Source organism: Odontesthes bonariensis, chromosome 2, assembly GCF_027942865.1.
Source record: "Odontesthes bonariensis isolate fOdoBon6 chromosome 2, fOdoBon6.hap1, whole genome shotgun sequence".
NCBI lineage: Eukaryota > Metazoa > Chordata > Actinopteri > Atheriniformes > Atherinopsidae > Odontesthes > Odontesthes bonariensis.
Window position 1 is genome coordinate 43,696,557 of NC_134507.1, and position 25,805 is coordinate 43,722,361.

Here is a 25,805-nt window from a genome sequence, read left to right on the forward strand (position 1 = left end):
TACAACAGACAAAATCCTAACATAAGAAATCCCACTGCCTCACTCATCATCCATTTGTCAACGGCATGCTGTTGTGCAATTCAAGATAGTACACCGACTTCACTGGTCGAAGGTCGGGTTGTCTAGAATTAGACCAGAGTTGGACCCCACATGCGATAGATGCAAGCAAGCTCCTGCAAGTCTATTATATATGTTCTGGACATGTCCAAGACTATATCATTTCTGGCAATCTATTTTCAAGACTTTCTCTAAAGTGCTAGAATAGCCGTTGGATCCTTCCCCCTTTATTGCCCTATTTGGTGTTGCACCGCAATGTGTACGTCTCAGTAATTATAAGTGCAACATGTTGGCCTTTTGCACCTTGTTGGCCAGGAGACTAAAGGCTGATTCTTACTCGGCGCAACCTCGCTCTTACTAGCTGGTCGCAAATGGCGCAAACGGCCACGCCCCCCGTCACAAGCTAAAAAATCCTCGCGCGTCGCAAGGTCGCGCACACAACTTTTTTTCTGACTTCGCGTGCGCTCAACCGGAAACAGCTGACCAAGAGAAAGGAAACATGAACACTGCAGAGACCGCGGTGACCGAGAGGGTGCGCCTCTACAAACATCTGTACGACACATCTATGAAGTTACACTGGGACAACACGGCAGTTGTCAGCTCTGAGATACATTCAGTTCTACACCCAGAGTAAATTCATTCCGCATCAGATGTGCCAGCCTCTGCTGACGTGACACCACAGGTGGCATTGTGTATGCTTTCTTCGTATGCTTTTCTTCGTCCGGTTCTTCAGCTTGTTTCCTCAACAGTGACGCCCGCTGGTCTGGAGAGAACTGCAAATGTGACGCATACTCGGCACAAACTGCGCTTATGAGCTGAAGGAACTGTGAAGGGGCTGGCGCTTTCGATGACGTCATTAATGGTTCTCGAGCCAGAACAGTTGCGCGGTTGCACCGAGTAAGAATCAGCCTTTATACTGTTCAGGTGGAAAGACCCCCCCCCCCCCCACGCATTCTCATTGGGTCAAAGAGATTATGCAATATCTTTAACTAGAGAAGATCAGATACTCTCTCCAAGGGTCTGATCAGAAATTCTATGCAGTTTGGCAGCCTTTCAGGACATTTGTGGAAAAAATGGAAGCAGAGAATGTAACCCCATAGACTTGTTTTGTGCTGTGTCTGTTTTTTTTTATTTTTTTTGTTTTTGTTTTGGTGTGGTTGTTTTGTTGTTGTCTTTTATGTGGCCTTTTTTGTTTTTTCGTTTGCGTGTCTCTGGTGGGTCTGGCGGGTGGGGTGGGTAAGATGGGTAGATACTGGGGATTAGACTAGATACAGTATACTGTTTGTATTATATATATTGTGAAAATCTTCAATAAAAAGACCTTGATCAAAAAAAAAGAAAAAAAAAGAAATCCCACTGCCTTAATCCCAGCACACGGTTGGATAGGTTACAGTAACGTTACCAGGAGTCCAACAGGTGTGGATATATTTCTTTGTGCTTTAGAACAGAACCACTGTGGAACAATGAGTACAGAAGAGTTTTTCTTGTAACTTATTTTAGAGATTAAACTAGTGATTCATAAACCACAAGAGATTAAAGTGAAGGTTTTGATAACCTATTCGCAAGACTGATAACTAATTGCTATTCATGGTTCTGGGGTTAATTACATAATTCATATTTGTTCATGGGAATAATTTTGCTTAGTAGTGCACAAATCCAAACAGTTAAATGATAAATGATAAAAAAAAAAAGAGAGATATGAATCCTTTCTCTCCTGACTTTCCAGAGACATGATGGTGCTTTCGTGCTTCTCCACACTGTAGAGGTTAATTGTTATGTAGTGGTGCTTTCTTCAGGGTGGAGCAGCAGGGACTGCGCTAACCTTGTTAACATTGACGAAGACAACAAGCAGCTCCTGCTTCCTTGCTGAGCAGCGAAGCCAAACAAAGAACATAGCGACCTGAACTGCCTAGATGGAAATAGAGCAATTCACCATCTATTTCAGCAAAGCCAGCCACTCTTTTATCTGCACTGCCAAAGAGAACAAATGAAAGGTTAATATGTTCAAATTGCAGCTATCACTGCTTTAAAGTCCTCTCCTTTACCTCCGGGACAGAAACCCAGACAAGTCTCCCTTTGATCCCTAAAAAAAACACTCATCGTGATTAAAGACCCTCGTGGTTTCTTTTACACACTCACATATCATAGGATTTATCCCATGCAATGTGATCCCACGTAGAAATTCAACAAATGTTGCTCTTCTGTTTGACTTGCACCATTTTCCGCAGATAATAAAATGTCCCATCTAAAAAATTTTAAAAAGTTAACATAAATCATGGGATGGGGACAGATAAAATTTCAATGATACTCATGTCATTATTGATGTTTATCCTCAATCCGGTTCTTTTTTATATACCAAAAAGATTCTACTACATTTTTACAAGAGTTTAAGCAGCAGCAGAACTGCTTATCATCTGAAATCCTAAACAGAATAAACGATGGGTTTGTTGTCTTAATCAAATCCATACAGATATTCTAAAGTGTATCAACATACATCTTGGCAATTCAAAATCATTTTAGCCCCATATCTAAAAAACTACATTTTAGAACTTTTTACTTTTACTACCAAAAACTATAAAAGCTTGCTCAAGTATTCACCTGGCATTTCCCATATTCATTTTTCAACCTGAAATTAAGATGTTTTGTTTTGAGTTTTTTTCAGGTTCTGTGTAATAGAAAAGTACCAGTACCAGTGTCACTTTGTATGCTAATCAGTTCCTGTATAACCAAAGCAACTGCAGTGTCCGCATTCTCTGCAAAAAGTCAGGCTTGTTTACAGTGCGTTGGACCTCAACAGGGCTGCCCCTTGTCACCAATTCTTTTTGTCTTTTTCATGGACAGGATCTCGATGTATAGAATCATATTAAAAAACTGGCCAATACTGTAAAATTTAACCTTACATTTTTTTTTAAAACAAATCAAGTCTTTTTTAACATTTTTGGTGCTGCCAGAATGTTTCTCCATTCAATGATTTTATCTCACACTGAATACTGCATCACAAGTTGGTCTCTCACCACAGCTAGCAATCTGAAATTAATTGAATCACTGTACAAAAAAATCTCTTAAAGTTTTTGACCGAAAACCCAATTCTTTTCATGTATGTAATGTTTTAAACAAGTACAATCTTTTAAATTTTGAAAATTTTATTAATTTTAAGTATGTATGCTTCATTTATAAAGCGCTACATGGACTAGCCCCACCTCCAGTGTTTACCTTGTTCAAACCTAGGAATTCAAGTGGCCTGAGAACAAGGGCCTCCTCCAGAGGAGACTGTGAGGTCCCCCACAGGAAAACAACTTTTGGACGGAACACTCTCTCTGTGAGGGCCACTAACATCTGGAACAGTCTTCCTCTGCACATGCGGGAGAGCCCCACACTGATCAGCTTTAGAGCTCAAACTATGGCTGAAAGCAAACCAGTTATGTGACCATTAGACTCTAAACATTCCCTGTGATGCTTCTATTGTATATTATATTTTCTTTCTTATGTATTTTCTTTCTTGTGTATTTGCCTGCCTAGGGACTACGGATGAAAACTAGCTTTGTAGCTATAATCCGGCATATTTACATTTGTTTTTATACTGATGTTCATTAATGTGCAATGTCCCTATTCAAATAAATAAAAAGAAAAAAAGAAAAAGATGCATATGCATATGCAAGCAGGGAGACTGTCCGGTTTGAGAACCTTGTCGTTTCTGCTTTTTGCAAATGATGTAGTTCTGTCGCAGCCGGGATGGAAGTCAGCCCATGCAAGCCTGAGGTTTATCAACCGAAAAAAAAAAAAAGATGGAGTGCTCTCTCTGGGTCAGTGAGTCTTTGCCCCAGGTTTAAGCATCTCAGGATCTTCTTCACAAGTGATACCAGTTGTAGTGAGAGACGGATGGACAGATTTTTGTGTTGTACAGGTTTGTTGTTGCGAAGAGGAAGCGGAGCCAACAGGAGAAGCTTTTGATTTACTGATCTTTGTCCATCTATCCATTTTCTATACCTGCTTAGTCAAATTTAGGGTCATGGGAGGCTGGAGCCTATCCCAGCTGTCATTGGGTGAGAAGCAGGGTATACCCTAACAGGTCTCCAGTCCATCACAGGGCCACACAGAGACAAAACACCAACAAACCATATCCAACCAAACACACAACCATCCACGCTCACACTCACTACTAAGGACATTTTAGAGTCACTAATGAATCTGACATGCATGTTTTTGGGTGGTGGGAGGAAGCTGGAGTAACCAGAGAGAAGTCACGCATCCACGGGGAGAACATGCAAAGAAAGGAATTGAACCTGAAACCCTCCCGCTGTGAGGCAACAGTACTGACCACCACACCACCGTGCAGCCCACTGATCTTTGTTCCCTAACCCAGAAAGAATAATATTGTTGATCCAAGCGGTTGAAATAATTTTCTTTCAAAGACTGGTTGGGCTTGGCCTTAGAGATAGGGGGAGGAGCTTGCATATCTGAGGGGAGCTTGAGGTAGCTCCTCCTCTTTGAAAGGAGTTGGCTGAGATGGTCCAGGCATCTGACCCCGTCTAACTGGGAGGAGGCCCTGGGGCAGACACACAACACACTAGAGGGATTTTATATCCTATTTTATGCCCTTCTGGACCTGTGGCCTCTGTGACCTCACCTTGGATAAACAGAAGACAATGGATGGATGGGAATGGAATGGGAAATAGTTCAGATAGGTGATTTATATGTACTTTTTTTCTTTTAATTCTGAAAAATAAAATTCAAATTATCAGCTAAACAAGGTCCACTTATTTTGTATTCTTAATGTCACGATCTTGTAAAGCGTAAATGAGCTTTGAAAGGCCTCAGAGTCTCAAACACCACTAATCAAGAAGCACCACCAAGCATGCGACACCATGAAATGACCATGGAATTCTCAAAACAGTACAAGTACAAATCAGATTGTGTTATATATATAAAAAAAAAAACCTAAAAAAAAAACTTAAAACTTGAAAATTTAACAGTGCCACTAAATCCATCACAAAATGGAAAAAATGTCCATCAAAAAACACAAACCGTCCGAAGAGGGCATTAAATCATAGACATAAAAGGGAACCCTGAATGAGCCTGAAAGCTCCAAAGAGGAGAGCTGTGCATCTCTCCACTATAAACTGTACACTACAAAAAAAAAAAAGGGAATTATGGAACAGTGGCCAGACAAAAGCCACGGCTCAGAAAATAATTTAAAAAAAATGCACATTTAAAATTTATGCTAAAAGTTATGTGGAAGACTTCCCAACAGAAGAAGGTCCTCTGGTCAGATGAGTCTAAAATTTAAGACAAAAACGCAAACACAACACCTGTCATCACCCCCTAAAACACCATCCCCATAGTGAAGCATGGTGGTGGCAGCATAATGCTGTGGGGATGTTTTTCATCAGCATGAACTGGTAAGAATTGAGGGAATGATGGATGAAAAGTCAAACTCCAGACCTTAATCCACTTGAGCATCTGTGGCAGTGCATTAAAAGACTGCTTTACTTAATGAGCAAAAATCACAGTGGCTAAATGTGCCAAATCATAGAGACATACAGTCAGGCTACGTTCACACTGCAGGCAAAAGTGGCCCAAATCCAAGTTTTTTGACCATTTGTGATCCATATCTGTTTTTGAACAGATATGGATGTCTGAACAGCACAAATCTGGGGGTTTTTTTGTCTTCAAATCAGACCCGGGCCACTTTCATATGTGGTTCTAAATCTGATAAATATCTGATGTTTTTCTTAAGTGACAGTTTTTCAGCTTGAACGGTCATGTGGCATTTCATCTGACTTTTACGTCATTAGCATGAGACGACGTCCCAATTGTGTGCCGGAGGAAGCGGAACACGGCAAGATCAAATGTTAACAATGGACAAAACAAGCATGGCAGACACCCTTGATGGAGCTAGTCAGTGGAAAGAAAGTAAGATTTTGGACTTAAAATCCAATCAAAATCTTCAAAATTCTGTCAGCTCTGATTGCACAACAATTCAGAACTGACACACGTGCTGACATGTGTAGCATCCATATTTACTTCCGTAAACGCAGTGTGCTGCGCGTGCCGCCAAGTCTTCATCACACTGGAGTCTGAAACCGGTCGCGTTTAAATTATATTGTGAACAACCGCAAAATAAAATGCAAAAACTCGTATTTGAGCAAAACATTTGGAATCGCAGGAGACTTGCAGATGTAATTGCTACAAAAGGAAGCTCCACAAAGTAGTGACTTTAGGGGGGGTTAAACAGATATGTGTGCTCAAGTTTTTTTGGGTGGGTTTTTGGTATCATCTTCTTCATTATACATCTTCAAGGATATTGGAATATTGTGTAAATGGAATCATAATAATAAAGGAATCAATCATTTCAGAGGCGTACAATTCTAATGCTTTGGAAAATTCGGGACTGGTTCGCAAGTCCCATCCCTCAATACAATTTCCTCTATGAAAATATTATATACCTGCCCTACATGTACATATAAAAGACTTCACCTGAGCTTGAACTTGGTAGAGCTCGCTACAGTTTGTGTTTCTGTGAGTTTTTCAAAGACAAATACATATTTAAAAGGGGGAGGGGGGGGGGGGCTCAAGCTAAGGGTCACAATTTCCACTATGAACACACAGTAAATAAACTTGGGTGGTCAGCTGGAGGCTGATCTGAAAGCCCAACTTTATGGATAGCTTGAGTGGAGCGGCGTCTTCTGTTGCTTGGCTGAACATCCTTCTGGTATCCATGCTTGTGAGATGGAAAGGTAGGGGTTCAGCAAATTCTTTTTCCTGTCACTGCACTGCTTGGTAATTTAATCTAATACCACATGTCAGATCGATTTGTGTATGGTTATAGGGTACAAGTCGCTGCGAGGCAAGTGCACTGCAATTCCCTGCCACATCCAATTAGCCTCCCCAGTGGTCATGGGGGTGGGATGAGCTGAGGGGTGGAGTGCATGGCCAATAGCTGCACAGGTGTTTGTGTGGGTACTCATTGGGCACTCATTGTTCTCAAACACAGTGTCAGAGACAGGTATTAAGCTACAGCATGAAGTCCGCACCAGAGCATACTCTTCCTTTAAACAATCTCATTACACAACAGAGATGATGCTAAAAAAAATTTTTAAAAACAGTCCCAATTTTTTTAGGTATTTGTTGACACATGATCACACTATAAAGGGGTCGGGGTACTTTTCTAAGGGGTTGCTTCTCAATCCAAACAGCACCATAGAATAATTGTTGAATTGTTCATCTAAATCAAACCTTTTTAAAGAAACTTTATGTATCCAATATATACAAATAAGAGATATTCTGCTTAGTTAATCTTAAAGCATTACTGAATGCAGAAAAACAGTCCAATTACTAGACATTGATCGTTAGTCAGAAATGTGCCCCATCTCCAGTTAGAATTATCTCAATAGCATTGTGATCATTTCACATCCACAGACTTCAAAATATTACATGAAATACTATAATTATGCAACAGTGGACTGGTACCACTGACAGAACCAAATCCAACCTAAAAATTAATAGAGACTTAATGTCGTGAGTCACGTGTTTTTTCTTAGCAAAATCCCTCTGATAAGCATTTCATCTGGGTTGGTTGTGCAGCTCAATCTGAATTTTCAAGTTGTCTTTTTAATCATAGGAAGCAGGTTTCAAAAGCTTGAAGAACAAAGGAGTTGTTATGGAGACAGGCAAACAAAAAAGGTGTTTTGGCCAATTTGCACTTGTATGGACAGCAACAGTGGTTTGGTCGCCCACACAGTCCCCTTTTGTAGAGCTGTCATTGTCCTGCAATTGAAATATAATGATCCGTCATGACTGTTACATCATCCTTGTTAAGCAAACGACAAATACATTCTCAACTAGTTGCACTATCTCCAGAAAAAAAGATTTGGTTTGACTCGTTATCAAGTTGGCATTTTGGTTTCCTCTCCTTTGAGCACCAGTGCACATCTGTCATGCAAACACTGAGCCTCTTTCTCTCCTCACTTAACTCAAGTGTCATTTCGCTCCATAGAATCTGTAAGATGCAATGCGACAGCTTGACCACATAACATTTACTAATCATTCATTTAACATTTGGACATTTTGTCACCTTATTTCAGCACACAAGTAAACAGATCTGCAGGTCTTGGTGTTAGTAGCATCTCGTCTCTGCTGGACCTTTAAAATGCAGCAATTCAAAACAGCCAACAACCCTCATTTGTGAGTCCCCAGAAAAAGCCCAACAACAAGAGATATTTTTATTTCATTTGGCTCTGCTGCAGCCCATTAGATCCTGTATGATATCATTTTTGTTATAAATCCCAAATAGATGAAGTGGTTCCCATCACTCTAAATATTAGTGACAAAGCAGAGGAAAAACAGACAAGCCTACGTCATGTCAGTTGTCAGATCTTTGGAGATGGGAAGAAAGGTCATTCTAACTAATCTCATAATTCAGGAGCCTGTATCATCTCTGAGTATCTTAAAGATTACAGAGAGTTTGTTAAACCAACATGAACTTACCATTTACAGCTAACACTACTGGATGGTTCTTCTCACTTCAAGATACAGGGTATAATTTAAGAGACACCTGCAGACTTGCCGTGCCCATGGCCAAAAAAGAGATTAAAAGGAGATGTATATCTGTTGTTGGGGTTGCATTGTGGAACGATGCCAATATAAAAGTAAGAAATTGTTGTCCTTTTTTGGTTTTCAAAAAAATGGTTTGTAAGGCGATTTTTTCTTTTCTTTTATAATATGTTTATTGTGCAAACTTCAAAGCATATTACAGATAAAACACAAATCAGCTGTAAGTAGGAAGTCTGACATTTTTTTGTTTCTTTTTCCCTGGAGGTAAAACCAGTTGTAAGAGAGCATCCAGACAAAATACCAAATGACCAACACCCCCAATTCACCCACCCACCCTGCCTAGTCTTGCACAAGGTACAAAGTTCACTTTATATGGTAAATAAGAGGTCAAGAAAAAATAAATAAATAAATAAAAAAGAAAATAATAGAATAGCAACCATTGTAATAGTAACAGTAAATAAATAAATAGTAGTAGTAATAATAATAATAATAATGAAACACACAATAACAAAAAAAAAAAAAAAAGAAAGAAATTATGGTCAAATTTAGGAGTCTATCAAAGTTAAAGAGTTGACATAGGAGAGAAAGGGGTCCCATATTCTGTGATATCTTTTCACAGATCCTCTGACTGTGTGTTTGATTTTCTCTAAATGAAGAAAAGACATTAAATCTTTTAACCAGGAGGTTGTGCCAGGGGGATTAGGACTCTTCCAATGTAACAAAATGCGTCGCTTGGCTATGAGGGCAGCAAACGCAACGAGGTCAGCCTGATATTTATTAAACTTGCCCGTAGGAGACACACCAAAAATAGCAATTAAGGGACAAGGGGTCAAGGGGATGCCCAGAATTACAGAGAGGGAGTTAAAGAAAGACGACCAGAAGGAGCTGAGCTTAGGGCAGGAGAAAAATGTGTGTGTGTGGTCTGCTGGGGAGAGAGAGCATCGAACACAAGAATCATCTGTATCAGGAAATAGTCTCTTTAGCCTGGCCTTAGTATAGTGGACCCTATGAACCACTTTGAACTGAATAAGGCTCATACGAGCACAAGTACAAGTGGAGCTGATCCTAAGCAGGGACTCCCTCCACCAGTCCTCGTCCAGCCCCAGCCCGAGCTCCTTCTCCCATGTGCCCCTTAGCCATGAAAGGGAAGATACTTGTGTAGAGAGTAAAAGGTTATAAATTGACCCAATGCTGTTTTGTGATTTTGATGATGAAGACATTATATTCTCTAAAAGAGTCTTCTCAGGCAGTTTAGGAAAAGATGTAAAATTAGTCCTTACAAAACTACGAAGTTGGAAATATCTAAATCGACCTTGAATTGACAGGCCAAATTTAGTGACAAGGTTTTCCAAACTACCAAATGTTTCATCTAGAAAAAGATCACAAAAAGAAACCAGGCCTTTCTTTTTCCATAGTTTAAAAGCTGGGTCTAGCAGAGAAGGTAGAAACAGGTGGTTGTTGCAAATAGGGGAAAGGACAGAGGAAGATTTTAATCCAAAATGTTGCCTGAACTGTTTCCAGATTTTTAGCGAGGAAAGTACAACAGGGTTATTAGTATACTGAGAGGGGCGCGTTGTGAGCGGAGCAAAAAGCAATGCGGGTAGAGAGGATGAAGTGCAAGAGCTAGCTTCTATAAGACACCAGTTAGTGTCAGGGGAATGATACCATGATTTAAGCTTTTGGAGGTTAGCGGCCCAGTAATACAACTGCATATTGGGAAGTGCAAGGCCCCCATCTTGTTTGGGCCTCTGGAGGATAGATATTTGAATCCTGGGAGGCTTGCCTGCCCAGATGTAAGAAAGTAGAATGGTGTTGAGGGATTTAAAAAAAGATTTGGAGAGGAAGAGAGGGAGAGTTTGAAAAAGAAATAGGAACCGGGGTAATACATTCATTTTAATTGTTTCGATACGACCCACTAGTGAAAGAGGTACCACACCCCATCTCTGTAGGTCTAATCTAATCTTCTCAGTCAATTCCACAAAATTATTCTTAAAAAGTGAGCTATAGGAATGTGAAATGTTTACACCTAAGTATTTAAAGCCACTAGGAGATAGATGGAAGGGCAGCACGTCAGGAGAAATCGATTTTGCTAACCGGTTAACAGGAAAACATACACTTTTTGTGATATTCAGCTTATAACCAGAAAATATTCCGAAGGTCTCTAACAAATTTACTATTCCACCAACACACTTTACTGGGTCTTGAACGTATAATAATAAATCATCAGCATATAGTGCTACTCTGTGTTCAACCCCTCCCCTGATTACACCTGAAAATAATGTGGAAGCTTTCAGGGCAATAGACAGAGGCTCTATAGCGAGAGCAAAAAGCAGCGGTGAAAGGGGGCATCCTTGGCGCGTGCCACGCGAAAGAGGGAAAGGAGGTGAAATTTCTGAATTTGTTTTAACTCTTGCCAACGGAGCAGAGTAGAGAAGGCGAATCCATGAGATAAACTTAGGGCCGAATCCAAATTTCTGGAGGGCAGTAAACAGATACTGCCACTCCACCCGATCGAAGGCCTTCTCCGCATCGAGTGAAATAACCATCTCAGGGTTTGGAGAAGCAGAGGGAGTCAAGATCACATTTAGAAGTCTACGTACACTAGACGACAACTGACGGCCCAAAATAAAGCCTGTTTGATCCTCTGATATAATGTCAGGGAGGCATGTCTCAAGTCGGCATGCCAGTATCTTTGCCAGCAACTTCACATCATTGTTAAGCAAGCTAATTGGTCTGTAGCTACTACATGAATTTGGGTCTTTATCTTTTTTAAGTATAAGAGATATCAGCGCCTCATTTAGTGTTGGCGGCAAAACACCCCGTTCTAACGAATCATTGAAAACATCTAGTAATAAAGGGGCAAGCTGTACAGCAAACTTTTTAAAGAACTCAGCTGAGAAACCGTCTGGGCCAGGGCTTTTATTATTCTGCATCAGAGAAATGCAATAAGTGATTTCTTGTAGACTTAATGGTTTATCTAAATTTTCTGCTGATTCTCTATTTACAGTTGGTATATCTAAATTGTTAAGAAATGACTCCATGGCCGAGGTATCAGGGGGAGGTTCTGATTTGTAAAGGTTAGAATAAAACGAAGAGAATTCAATATTTATGTTTGCTGGATCTGTTGTCAATTTCTGGGAAGCGTCATATATTTGTGAAATAAAGTGAGAGGCACGCTGATGCTTCAGCTGCGAGGCTAAAAGGCGACTGGCTCTGTCCCCATGCTCATAATAAGTTGCTCTCGTCCGTTGCAATAGGTGTTCCGCTTTACCTGTTGATAGGAGGTCAAATTCGGTCTGCAGCTGCAGACGTTTAGTAGCCAGAGCAGGATCTGGTGAAGAGGCATGCTGCCTATCAATGTCTAAGATAGAGTCCATAAGTTGTCGCTGCCTCAACCTTCTGGTCTTGGACAAGTGCGCACTGAAAGAGATGATACGCCCACGTAAAAAGGCTTTCAGTGTTTCCCACAGAAGCGATGGGGAAACGTGATCAGACCTATTAGTCTCTAAAAAGAAATCAATCTCCGAAGATACATAGTTACAGAACTCTGCATTGGCCAGTAAACCCGTGTTCAACTTCCAGCCTCCCTGGTGCCTATGTGAACCCGAGGGGAAACAAAGCTCGAGTATGTGAGGAGCATGGTCCGAAGTTACTATGGCAGTGTAATCTGTAGATCTGACGAGAGGTAAAAGGGCCTTATCAATAAAGAAAAAATCTATGCGGGAATAGACTTGATGGACAGTAGAGAAATAAGAAAAGTCTTTAGCATTAGGGTGAAAGAAACGCCAAGGGTCAACACACCCCACCCGATCCATCAGTGTTAATAAAGTCTTGGACATTGCTGTTGATGCGGTTGATCTGGGCTGTGAACGATCAAGGCTTGGATCGACGACACAGTTGAAATCTCCTCCTAGTATAAGATGATGAGTATCTAAATTTGGCAGATGGGAAAATAACGTGGACATAAAATCTGGGCTATCCCAATTAGGTGCATACACGCTGACTAACACAACAGGAGTTTGATAAAGAATACCAGAAACTATAATGTAACGACCACCAGGATCAGAGTATATATGATCAGAGACAAACTTAATTCGTTTATGTACTAAAATGGCTGTGCCTCTGGATTTACTGTTAAAATTGGAGTGAAATATCTGCCCAACCCATGGTTTACGGAGCCTAGTGTGGTCAACTGTACGCAGGTGAGTCTCCTGCAAAAAAGCAATATCAGTGGAGAGATACTTTAAGTGTGAAAAGACTCTGGCACGCTTACACTGCCCCCCCAAACCCCGCACATTCCAAGTAATAATATTAATTTTATGTCCGGCAACTCCCCCCGGCACTACAGAAGCATTTGCCATTTATGATACACAAGGTAGATAAGACTGAGTGAAACCAGTAATTTGGGACCAAAGGTAGAGAAAGAGGAAAGGGAAAAAACAAACAAACAAGCCAGCAAAAAAGACAAAAAAGACAAAAAAAAAAAAAACAAACAAGGCAAACAACAACGAACAAGGCGCACAGCCCCCACCCACCCCACCCCACTCCCCACATATAGCTTACATCTGTTGAGAGATACAGTAATATATGTCTGATGCCCGCTCGAATAAAACCGACGAGCTGCCAGAGCCAGTGTACATACAACCGGTTAATCATGTAGTGTTACCTGCTCCTTACATTGTATTTTTAATACCCTGGATATTACGGTCAACCCAGAGGGAGAGATAAAGCATCCTGAAAAACGCGTCGCAACCGCGAGCTTTAAAGAGGCTATACTCAGTAACATAACAGTGCACAGGTGCCTGCACAGTAGCTGTATTGCAGATAGGCTGTAAATTATAATGTGCCATTGCATAGACCCAAGCCTACAGCAACACTGCACATAGTACCAAAAATGGTTAGGACTACTGCTACTGTCATAACGAACAAGAATGAACGTAACTTTAACAGCAAGCCAACAAAAGTCCGATAACATATTGTAACTAATACCTTAGCCAAAGTAGCATCACCTGAATGTATTTTTACTCCATCGTTAAAGCCTCCTAGGCTGGAAAGTTTTGCCGGTAGAAAGTCTCCGCGGCCTCGGGAGAGTTGAAGATGTGTTCCCTGTTGTTGTGGGTGACTCGGAGGCGCGCTGGGTACAGCACACCGAACTTCACTCCCCGCCGGTAGAGAAGCCCCTTGACCGGGTTAAATGCTGCTCGCCTCCTCGCCACCGCTGCGCTGAAATCCTCGTAGATTTTAATTCCGTGGCCGTTGTAAGAAGAGTCCTTGTGTGACTTTGCCCACCTCAGAACAGCCTCTTTCTCCATGTAGCGGTGAAACCTGACGATAACAGGACGTGGAGGATCATCCGGTCGGGGTTTCGGCTGCAGGCTGCGGTGTGCGCGGTCCAGCTCAGGCGGTCCAGAGAGCAGGCCTCCCAGTAAATCAGCGAACAACTTGGCCATAAAGACCCTAGCATCTTTTCCCTCCACGTTCTCCGGGAGTCCCAGCACACGGACATTTTGGCGTTTTGAGCGGGACTCCAAGTCCTCCACCTTTGCCTTGAGCTCTGTATTCTCTTTCACCACCGATCCCAGGTCAGACTGGAGCCCGCTCACGTCCAGTTCTAGTTGCGTTATCCTGTCGCTGTGGTCGGATAAGCTAGTCTCCATCTCTTTCATAGTAGAAGTTTGTGCCGCCAAGCTCAGCTGGAAGGATTCGACCGACGACCGGATAGGTTCCAGTGAGCTATTTAGTAAAGCTGTGAGTTCGACGGTCATATTCCTTCTCATTTTTTCAAGTTCTAGGACGAGCGTCTCCGTCGTTAATGGTGCCACAGGATCTTCCGCCATGCTGCTACAGGCTTTAGCACCCTGCTGCTTTTCAGTTTTACCGCCCGATTTACCCGCTTTACTCATTCTGCCTCAGAGTTTCGTTAAACGAAGTAGTCGTTTCAGGATTAGGAACTATGTGACGAGAAAAGGTATTTTGTGAATAAGCTAAACTGAAAAGATGCGGAGCTCGGACAATGTGCGTCTTACCACCACATGGCGTAACCCGGAAGTCCCCTGTAAGGCGATTTTTGAGGGCTACAAGTGTTTATAATTTGTGAAGGATGTTGTACTTATTTATGATTTTGTTGTATTTTGTTTTATAATTTTTCTACTTTGATATCGTTATCGTTATTATTACGTGTATATGTATATCTATGTATATGTGTTTGTATACATATATGTGTATGTGTGTGTATGTGTGTATGTATGTATGTATGTATGTATATATACTGTACGTTGAAGGGCAGATTAATCTATTAATTTGTTAAATAGGACAGGCTTTAATATAAGCATTATGCTTCAGCCTGTGCCTTTTCAGTCACTTTATGATGTTTGAGGTTATTATGATTGTATTGTTATTATTGTGTGACTGAATAAAAATATATCTATCTATCTATCTATGGTGTTCAAGATACAGAAACTATGCCCAAAAAATAGAGGGGGAAAAAAGGATCAATGATACTAAAATGTTCACTTTGTGCTTTGATAAGTTCCTGCTATTTTCCTGCTTGGGGTTAGATGACATCAAATCTGGTGAAAATATAAGCGATAATTGATATTAACATAATATGTTTCTACGGCATACAATAAATGATTATCAATATAAAATATCTATAATGGCACAGTTCATAAGTTTCTAAATGTTGAGCAACCAATCTATCTCTCAAATCTTGTTTATGATTTGTTGGTTTACAGTTCATCTTCCATTAACATAGATAAAATAGCATCAACATCACAGCAACCAAGCTGCTGCAGCTGAAAGGATTGCAGACTTTGTTTTTTTGTTGTTGTTTTTTCTTGGAAGAGAAAGAAAAAAAAAAAAGAAAGAGGTCTCTGTTAACTGTGTATTAAAGTAGGTCACTTTTAAGTTCTGTAATGAACACTGTTAACAGCAGCCAGGGCATAAAGGACCTGTAACCTCTATAATGTCAGCCTGAGAGACAGAAGGCCTTTTCACATGTGCCTTTGACATGCCTTTGTTGCTCATCGGTATCATGGAAGAAAGTACAGAGGCAACATTTGGGTTTAAATCTATTATTGAGGCTAATGCGCCTCAATAATAGATTAAAGCTAAATCTCATCATTTATCAAAGTATTTATTATCTAATTTTCCACTGAAATCACCCAGTCTTGGCTAAAGACTATCACGTATCAAAAATCAAACTAACGTCTTCCAACTCCTCCTGTCGTTATTGAATTTCTAACCTCACATCATGCCTTAACAGTTGTTGTTCTCAGTGTGGTCGGCCCCTTAAATAGGAATATTGTTTTGAAATAGTTTGACTTATGATAAAAATATAAAACTAAATAAATAAAGTTTTTTTTTTTTTAAAGAGCAGATTAAGAGACAAAAATGTTTCATCTGGATGAATCCTCTTTTCCAGAACACGTAACAGCATACATATCTTACAGATCAACAGGATTGTAAGTGTTGGGCAACTTTAAGAGAAAAATAAGAAATAAAATTTGCCACATCTATGACATGAATGTACTGCAAATGACAAAAAAAAAAATAATACAAAAAAAACGTTTTTAAACATTACCTCCAAATAACTCAGTACACCAAGAAAAGACTGGTACATTCAGTATCATATCAAGATTATCATCCAAATAGAGCAGTTATATTTGCTTTTGGAATGTTGGAATGCTCCAAAGAAAATATAAGAAAATATACTGGAATGTTGCTTCTATAAGGTACTATTGTTGTAGTGCAAGAATTATTTGGAGCTGTAAGTGCTGACTTATAAGCCATTTTCTTTTCCTATAGAGAGAGCACGCTTATAGGATGAGAAGAAAAACATTCCAAATGAAAACAGCAAGATATCTGTAATTTGGTTGTGGCTCTGCCTGTCATGCACATGGCGGCTGGTCTATTGAGTTTCCTCTGAGGTGAATTGATCAGTGGAAGAGCGATTAGAAACAAACAGCTTGTGGGACCAACCTCTCATGTCTTTAATCTGCTTTTCTTTCTACAGCCAGCCGTTGTCAAACAAAATTAGAATGGGTCATTTAATTGGCACGGCAAAGCGGAAATGAATGATGAATGTGTCACCTGCCACATCTCAACGTGTGTGTTAGAAAAAATGACAAAGTTAATGCAGTCACTTAGGTGTTCTCTGATTATGTGCGAGATGTGCAATGAGGGGTTTTTGGACTGCTTCTTCTTTTTTTTTATCTTTAGACGAGGGCAAAACATAATTACTAGTTTCCAGATTTAAGGCCCTCTTAAAGGCACCAGACAGTTCTAAATGTAAAGACAGGCAGAAATTATTCGTATGATGATATCAGTGTTTCCCACACATAGACTAATTCGTGGCGGTGCGCCACAGATTAAACACCGGCCGCCACATATTGCGTTTCGTTATTATTATTTTTTTTAACGCTATTTAAAAAATAATCGTATTCGTTCAGCTGCATTTCCTTTCCCTGCACTACCTCCGTCTCTCTGTCCCTCGCGTCTCTCTCGCATAGCCTACTCACACACACAGCCCCTCCCCTCCGTGCTTCCCTGGAAGCGTGGGAGCTTGCTAGCTTCAGCGTCGCGTAGATTAGCTCAACCGAAAGAATTCACGAAAGGTTGGTATCAGGTGCACCTTTATAAAATCACACATTAAAAAGTCCTATGAAAATATTTTATATTTTGAATACAATGTTGTCCCGTCCCGACCCATAGCAAACAAGCGATTACGCCTTCTTTATAAAGTTAACTAGTCAAAAGTTTGCCGTAAAAAAAAAAAAATGTAGTTGGGTTGTCGAGGTCAAAACACTAGCAGCTGTGAATCAAATAAAGTAGTTTTTTTTTTAACTCTTACACTGAATGTTTGCTGCTTCAATCCAGATGAGTATTGAAAAATATTTTCCGCGATTGAAAAAGAGACGTGCGTGTTGAGGATGAGGAGCAGCCTGAACCGGAGGTATCAGTCTGAAACAGACAGGCCGACCAGTGTAATTAGCTATGTTATTCATTTGTTTACAATGAAGATGTGAAAATCTGCAGAAAAGCCGCACCTGAGTCACCCACCGTGACACAGGTGTCACACATCCTTACGTCCCCCATCATTTTCCTTGATGGAGAAATTATCCAGGTTCTTAACTCCCAATGTGACATATATGTCACATTACAGATCTCTGACAGTGGGGGGGTGGTATTTTGGAAAAAAATTCTGAAATGGGTTCTATGTGGTCTATTTAGTCTGTTATAACCCCCTTAATAAAGTTTTGTGTGACCAATTATTAACGAAGGAATTATTTTGAAGAATTTAAATTTTTTACACCCAACCAACACCCCCCCCCGGCCCACCACCACACATTGCCTTCACATCTGTGGGAAACACTGGATATACAGTGCACAGTGAAAATGAGTACACCCCTGTTGAAAAGTAACATTTTGAACAATATTTTAATACACACACAAGTTATTCCCAAAACGTGCATAGAGTAAGTTTAATACAACATCTGTTCAGCTTACAACAGAAAAGAAAGATCAATAATATAACTTAAATGACCTATTTGTCCATTTTTGTGAAATTATGCTGGTGCAAAAGTGAGTACACCCCTATGTTAAACTCCCTGAGAATGGGCCGTGTTGGCCCGAAATGTCATGAAATGAAAAGGCATTAAAAGGGAGGTCATCGTTGTGCGTTTCATCCTTGCCTTACATTGAAATTTTACATTTTGAGTCTGCACCAGGCTAAAAGAGACGTGTGTGAGATTTGACTGAAATCCTATGGAGAGTATCATGATCTGCTTCAGTAGTCACAGTACATGTTGACAAGCATGTTTCTTTTGGTGAAATTCAGCTTCCTACTGTTGATGGCATCCATACAGCCCCAAACCATGTCACTCCCACTACTATGCTTGACTTTAAGCATGGGGCACTTTTCTTTGTACAAATCACTTTTTACCACCACACATGCTTGACACCATCGAAAGCAAATTTGTTTATCATTGTCTCATCAGAGACAAACAAACTAAGGATATGGATTGCTGGAACCATGTCCTGTGATCTGATGACACCAAGATGAACAAATTTGCTTTCGATGGTGTCAAGCATGTGTGGTGGTAAAAAGTGATTTGTACAAAGAAAAGTGCCCCATGCTTAAAGTCAAGCATAGTAGTGGGAGTGACATGGTTTGGGGCTGTATGGATGCCATCAACAGTAGGAAGCTGAATTTCACCAAAAGAAACATGCTTGTCAACATGTACTGTGACTACTGAAGCAGATCATGATACTCTCCATAGGATTTCAGTCAAATCTCACACACGTCTCTTTTAGCCTGGTGCAGACTCAAAATGTAAAATTTCAATGTAAGGCAAGGATGAAACGCACAACGATGACCTCCCTTTTAATGCCTTTTCATTTCATGACATTTCGGGCCAACACGGCCCATTCTCAGGGAGTTTAACATAGGGGTGTACTCACTTTTGCACCAGCATAATTTCACAAAAATGGACAAATAGGTCATTTAAGTTATATTATTGATCTTTCTTTTCTGTTGTAAGCTCAACAGATGTTGTATTAAACTTACTCTATGCACGTTTTGGGAATAACTTGTGTGTGTATTAAAATATTGTTCAAAATGTTACTTTTCAACAGGGGTGTACTCATTTTCACTGTGCACTGTACAATGCTGCTACATATAAGGATTATATGTATGGATTATAAGGACCTAAAATCATTCTCCTGCACTGAGCCCAAACATCTGCCACATTAATGAAGAACTGTCCTAAACAAAACAAAAATAAAGGTGTATGCAAAAGATGGTCTGCACCCCACAGAGTCTGAACCAAATGTCATGAAGTCGGCCTGGGATAACTAGAAAAAAAAAACTTTAGAAAAAGCTAAAGACAAACAGAAACTCTGGAACAGCTTATTTGCTAAATTCACTGGAATGCTCTGAATAGTGCACTACATTTTTATCATATTTTTAACTACACTATATTGCCAAAATTATTCACTCATCTGCCTTTACATTGTTCTTATTTCTTTCTTTTATATTTAAGATTTAAATCATGCTTTTTATTTCTACCGTTTTAATGTATCTATAAAGCACTTTGAATCGTCTCGTTGTTGAATTGTGCTATACAAAGAAATTTTCCTTGCCTTTACACGCATATGAACTTCAGTAACATCCCATTCTTAATCCAGAGGGTTTAATATAACGTCGGCCCACCCTTTGCAGCTATAACATCTTCAATTCTTCTGGGAAAGCTCTCCACAAAGTTTAGGAGTGTTTATGGGAGTTTTTGACCATTCTTCCAGAAGCTCATCTGTGAGGTCAGACTCTGATGTTGGACAGAAGGCCTGGCTCACAGTCTCCGCTCTGATTCATCCCAAAGGTGTTCTATCGGGTTGAGGTCAGGACTCTGTGCAGGCCAGTCAGGTTCTTCCACACCAAACTGGCTCCTCCATGTCTTTATGGAGCTTGCTTTGTGCACTGGTGCGCAGTCATGTTGGAACAGGAAGGGGCCGTCCCCAAACTGTTTCCACAGAGCTGGGAGCATGAAATGGTCCAAAATCTCTTGGTGTGCTGAAGCATTCAGAGTTCCTTTCACTGGAACTAAGGGGCCGAGCCCAGCTCCTGGAGAACTACCCCACACCATAATCCCCCCTCCACCAAACTTTACACTCGGCACAACGCAGTCAGATAAGTACCGTTCCCCTGGCAACCACCAAACCCAGACTCCCTCATCAGATTGCCAGATGAACCCTGATTGGTCACCCCAGAGAAGGCGTCTCCACTGCTGTAGAGTCCAGTGGCGGCGTGCTTTACACCGCTGCATCCAACGCTTTGCATTGCACTTGGTGATGTATGGCTTGGATGCAGCTGCTCGGCCATGGAAACCCATTCCATGAAGCTCTCTACGCACTGTTCTTGAGCTAATCTGAAGGCCACATGAAGGTTGGAGGTCTGTAGCGACTGACTCTGCAGAAAGTTGGAGACCTCTGAGCACTATGAGCCTCAGCATCCTCTGACCCCGCCCGCTCTGTCATTTCACGTGGCCGACCACTTCCTGGCTGAGCTGCTGTCGTTCCCAATCTCTTCCACTGTGTTATAACACCACTGACAGCTGACTGTGGAATATTTAGTAGTGAGGAAGTTTCACCACTGGACTTGTTGCACAGGTGGCATCCTATCATGGTACCATGATGTAGAAGCAGTCTGCATTGGTGCTTGAATTGATACACCTGTGTCCATGGAAGTGATGGGAACACCTGGATTAAATTATCTGGATGGGTGAGTGAATACTTTTGGCAATATAGCGTATGTTACTGCCTTTTGTATGTTTTGTTGATAGATGAAAGCTTTTCATGGTACTATTTTTCCTTGGATAATTACAGCATGAATTATTCTTAAACAACCATGTCGGAAGACTTGGTCATGTGGTCATGTGGTTGTGGAAAAGAGTCAAATAATTGGCATGCATCAAGCAAAGAAAACATCTAAGGAGACTGCTGAAACGACTAAAATTAGGTTAAGAACTGTCCAAAGCACAAACTGGAAGGATAGTGCGGAACCATCTTCTTCAAGGAAGAAATGTGGTCTGAAAAAAAATCGTTTGGTGAAATCAAATTGTAACAAAACAACAGTAGAACTGAGGGCTTTGTTCAATGGTGAAAGTAAGAGCATTTCCATACGCACAATACAAAGAGAATTCAAGGGATTGGGACTAAACAGCTGCTCTGTGGCCTTAAGAAAACCACTTATCAGTGAGGCTAATCGGAAAAAAAGGCTTCAATTTTCTAGGGAGCATAAAGATTGGACTCTGGAGCAATCAAAGAAGGTCATGTGGTCTGAGGAGTCCAGAGTGATGGGCATATCAGGGTAAAAAGAGAGAAAGATGAAGTGATACACCCATCATGCCTGGACAAGCCTGTGGGGGCAGTGCTATGATCTGGGGTTGCTGCTGCTGGTCAAGTCGAGGTTCAGCAACGTTATGCGCTCAAAGAATGAGATAGCTGACCTCATTCTTGACTACTTGAAAATACTGAATGACCAGATTAAGATCAGATTATTGTCATGCATACATACACACGAAATGTGTCCTCCACTTTTAACCCATCCAGGCTGGCACCTGTTGACACACTCATGCTCATGCACAGGGTCACACACTCAGACAGATGCCATACACTGGAGCGGTGGGCAGCCATTCACAGCGCCCGGGGGGTACAGTGCCTTGCTCAAGGGCACCTCGGCCGTGACACCCGTCAGCTTCACCAATCTTTTTGAGTGGCGAGATCCGCCAAATCGAACCGCCAACCTTCCGGTTATTGGACGACCAACTCTAACCACTGAGTCACGGCCGCCCCATCAGATTATTCCATCAATGGATTTTTTCTTCCAAGATGACAATGCCCGGATTCATCGGGCTCAAACTCCTTTTCACACATGGGTTGGCCCCCACAGAGTCCAGACCTTAACCCCATTGAGAATCTTTGGGATGTGCTGGAGAAGACTTTGCGCAGCGGTCCGACTCTCCCATCATCACAGATCTTGTTGTAAAATGAATGCGACTATGGACAGAAAGAAATGTTGTGACATTGCAGAAGCTTATTGAAACGATGCCACAGCGAATGCTGCTGTAATCAGAGCTAAAGGCGGTCCAACTAAATATTAGAGTGCAACTTTTTTTTTGGACGGGCAATGTATTTTATGTCTTAAATTAGGGCTGCACAATATATCGAATTTTAATCACCTTAACGATATTGGCTTCCCGCGATCAAATTCGCGTGATCGAGCGATATTTAAAATGCGTCATTCCGTCCATAGAACGCTCCATATTAAAGGTGTTTTCAAAGATCCTCCGCTTTAACCCTCTCTGGTGTTTTTTTTAAAGCCACTCTAGCGCTCCGTAAACCACTGTCTGATCACATGCCTCCATGAGCCAATCAGAGTTGCTCCCTGCACCGCGCAGTTTAGTTTCTAGATGTAGACACTAGTTACAGAGGACAAAGTAACGTGGCGCACATACCACAACAGGTAGCAGTCGGTCTTATAAGCTATAAACAATCTTAACAGAGAAAACAAAAAATTTCTAACGTGGCAGAGGGCGAGGCTGAGGAGCTTGTCCCGAGAACCGGATCGTCATCCATTGTGTGGAAGCATTTTGGGTTCGAGGCGAGTGACACAACACAAGAAAAGGTGATATATAAAGAGTGCCGTACGGTTGTGTTGGCGCCACAAAGCAACACAACGAACCTCTTTAGCCACTTGAAAACACACCATAAAGTTCAATACGATGAATGTATGAGGACCAAGAAATGCGTTGCAAAGACTAATCATCCCACAACATCAACTCAGGCATCCATCGAAGCGAGCCTCTTTAGCGCATCACCATACCCAAGCACCTCCCAAAGACACCGTGAAATAACCAATGCAGTCGCATTTCATTTGGCCAAAGATATGTGAACGCAGTTATAATAAGCCTATGTGACAATAAAATTTGTTTTGGTTAAAATCAACAAATAATCGTGATAATTAATCGTGATATCAATATTGCTCAAAATAATCGAGATAATCATTTTGGCCATTATCGTGCAGCCCTATCTTATATGGCTAAAAATGGGTAACAATGTTTGGGGGTTTTTTTCTATACAAGAAAAAACACCAACACTTGTGTTATAATATTTCTCCTTATGTTGGGCATAATAACAAGACAATTCCAAATATACCAATACCTACCAATACTGGCAAAAAGTCTTTCTTCTGTGCAGCTGAAAGTCCCCAAAAAACATTTGTTGGCCTAAAACATTTTTTACTGGTCACTTTATCTATGAAATGAATAAAAAACTGAAAGTGAAATCCGTCGTACTGTCATAAATGATCTTATTTTCACATCATGCTCCAGAGCAACCCCGAATGGAAAATTAGTGTGACTCATTGTTGTAGGGTGGGTGGGTGTGAGAGTTTGTGTGTGTGGCTCCTCATCAACCAACTGTCTTTCAGCGGGTGTCCATGGCAGATTAAAAACACAAAGACACCCTGAGTGAAACATCAAACAAGCAGTGTAATGAGGATAAAAGGGTGTGTGGGTGTGTTGCATCTCTTGGTGGTGCAACAGAGGAGCTAAAATTCCATGTATGAAATCAGTTCAGTTTTATTTATATATCGCCAATTTCACTACAAAAGTCATCTCAAGGCACTTTAAAGATGCAGTCCAATTCAATCCAATTATAATCCACTTCAAACCAATTCATTGCAAACAAGTAACAATTCAATTAAATCAAACTAAAGACAAATGAGTCCAATCCGTATAATGCCAATTTACTTATGTAAAACAGCAGAGAAGAGATGACCCAATAATACTGATTAATAACTAAAACGTCTCGGCTGTGCAATTCAATACTTGAGACTGGATTGGGACATCCCTAATTATTACTCTATATTCAGTTCATTTTAAGCTGGTACAGCAGTTACAGTTAGTAAATGTATCATTCAGCTGGAGCTTGTGATTGAGTCAGAACTGGACGCAGTGAGGAGGACGCAGGACTATAGAGCACAGCAAAACTCAAACATCTATAACCAAAAAAAAGATCTTTTTGTTTCTTTAAAAAATGCATTGTGAATTTGTGTGTGTATGTGTGTGTAAATTGATTATTGACTGCACTGAGAGGCTAAGAAAGAGTCAAAGGAAGAATATAAGAAAATAGTGTCATGGCTGATCCTGAGGTCTGGGTGACAGCTGTGGACAAAACACTTGAATCATTTTTAGTAATGACCAACAACAAAACCATGACAGTGTTTCCCACACATAGACTAATTCGTGGCGGTGCGCCACAGATTCAACACCGGCCGCCACATATTGCGTTTCGTTGTTATTATTTTTTTTAACGCTATTTAAAAACTACTCGTATTCGTTCAGCTGCATTTCCTTTCCCTGCACTACCTCCGTCTCTCTGTCCCTCGCGTCTCTCTCGCATAGCCTACACACACACAGCCCCTCCCCTCCGTGCTTCCCTGGAAGCGTGGGAGCTTGCTAGCTTCAGTGTCGCGTAGATTAGCTCAACCGAAAGAATTCACGAAAGGTTGGTATCAGGTGCACCTTTATAAAATCACACATTAAAAAGTCCTATGAAAATATTTTATATTTTTAATACAATGTTGTCCCGTCCCGACCCATAGCAAACAAGCGATTACGCCTTCTTTATAAAGTTAACTAGTCAAAAGTTTGCCGTAAAAAAAAAATGTAGTTGGGTTGTCGAGGTCAAAACACTAGCAGCTGTGAATCAAATAAAGTAGTTTTTTTAAACTCTTACACTGAATGTTTGCTGCTTCAATCCAGATGAGTATTGAAAAATATTTGCCGCGATTGAAAAAGAGACGTGCGTGTTGAGGATGAGGAGCAGCCTGAACCGGAGGTATCAGTCTGAAACAGACAGGCCGACCAGTGTAATTAGCTATGTTATTCATTTGTTTACAATGAAGATGTGAAAATCTGCAGATAAGCCGCACCTGTGTCACCCACCGTGACACAGGTGTCACACATCCTTACGTCCCCCATCATTTTCCTTGATGGAGAAATTATCCAGGTTCTTAACTCCCAATGTGACATATATGTCACATTACAGATCTCTGACAGTGGGGGGTGGTATTCTGGAAAAAAATTCTGAAATGGGTTCTATGTGGTCTATTTAGTCTGTTATAACCCCCTTAATAAAGTTTTGTGTGACCAATTATTAACGAAGGAATTATTTTGAAGAATTTTAATTTTTTACACCCAACCAACACCCCCCCCCCCGCCCACCACCACACATTGCCTTCACATCTGTGGGAAACACTGCATGAACAGCACCATCAGCTATATTAGCTGAAAGCAACAATATAAAAAAAAATGGAAGTAACAGCCTTTTGTAATTCCTTTGATTGCAGAATTGTACTGTGGAACCAAATTTATATTCCAATTCCCACAACATAAAAAGTCGCCATTTTTATCTAAATTTGAGCAACATGTTTCACTGGTGATTAACACGTTTGCGTCTCGTGGAACCTATGGCAAGGCAAGGCCAGGCAAGTTTATCTGTACAGCACAATTCAACTACAAGGCGATTCAAAGTGCTTTACAGAGACAGTAGAAACAGTAGAAATAAAAAGCATGATTTCAATTTTAAACAAAAAAGAAAGAAATAAGACCAATTGATAAAATCAGAGAAATAAA

The 25,805-nt window shown here is 40.8% G+C and overlaps 1 protein-coding gene across 1 annotated transcript in view; it reads right to left on the minus strand.

Annotated features, from left to right (window-relative positions):
- pdzd8 (PDZ domain containing 8) overlaps positions 1-25,805 on the minus strand; it is an 88,722-nt gene that overhangs the window by 10,461 nt on the left and 52,456 nt on the right. The window lies entirely within an intron of this gene.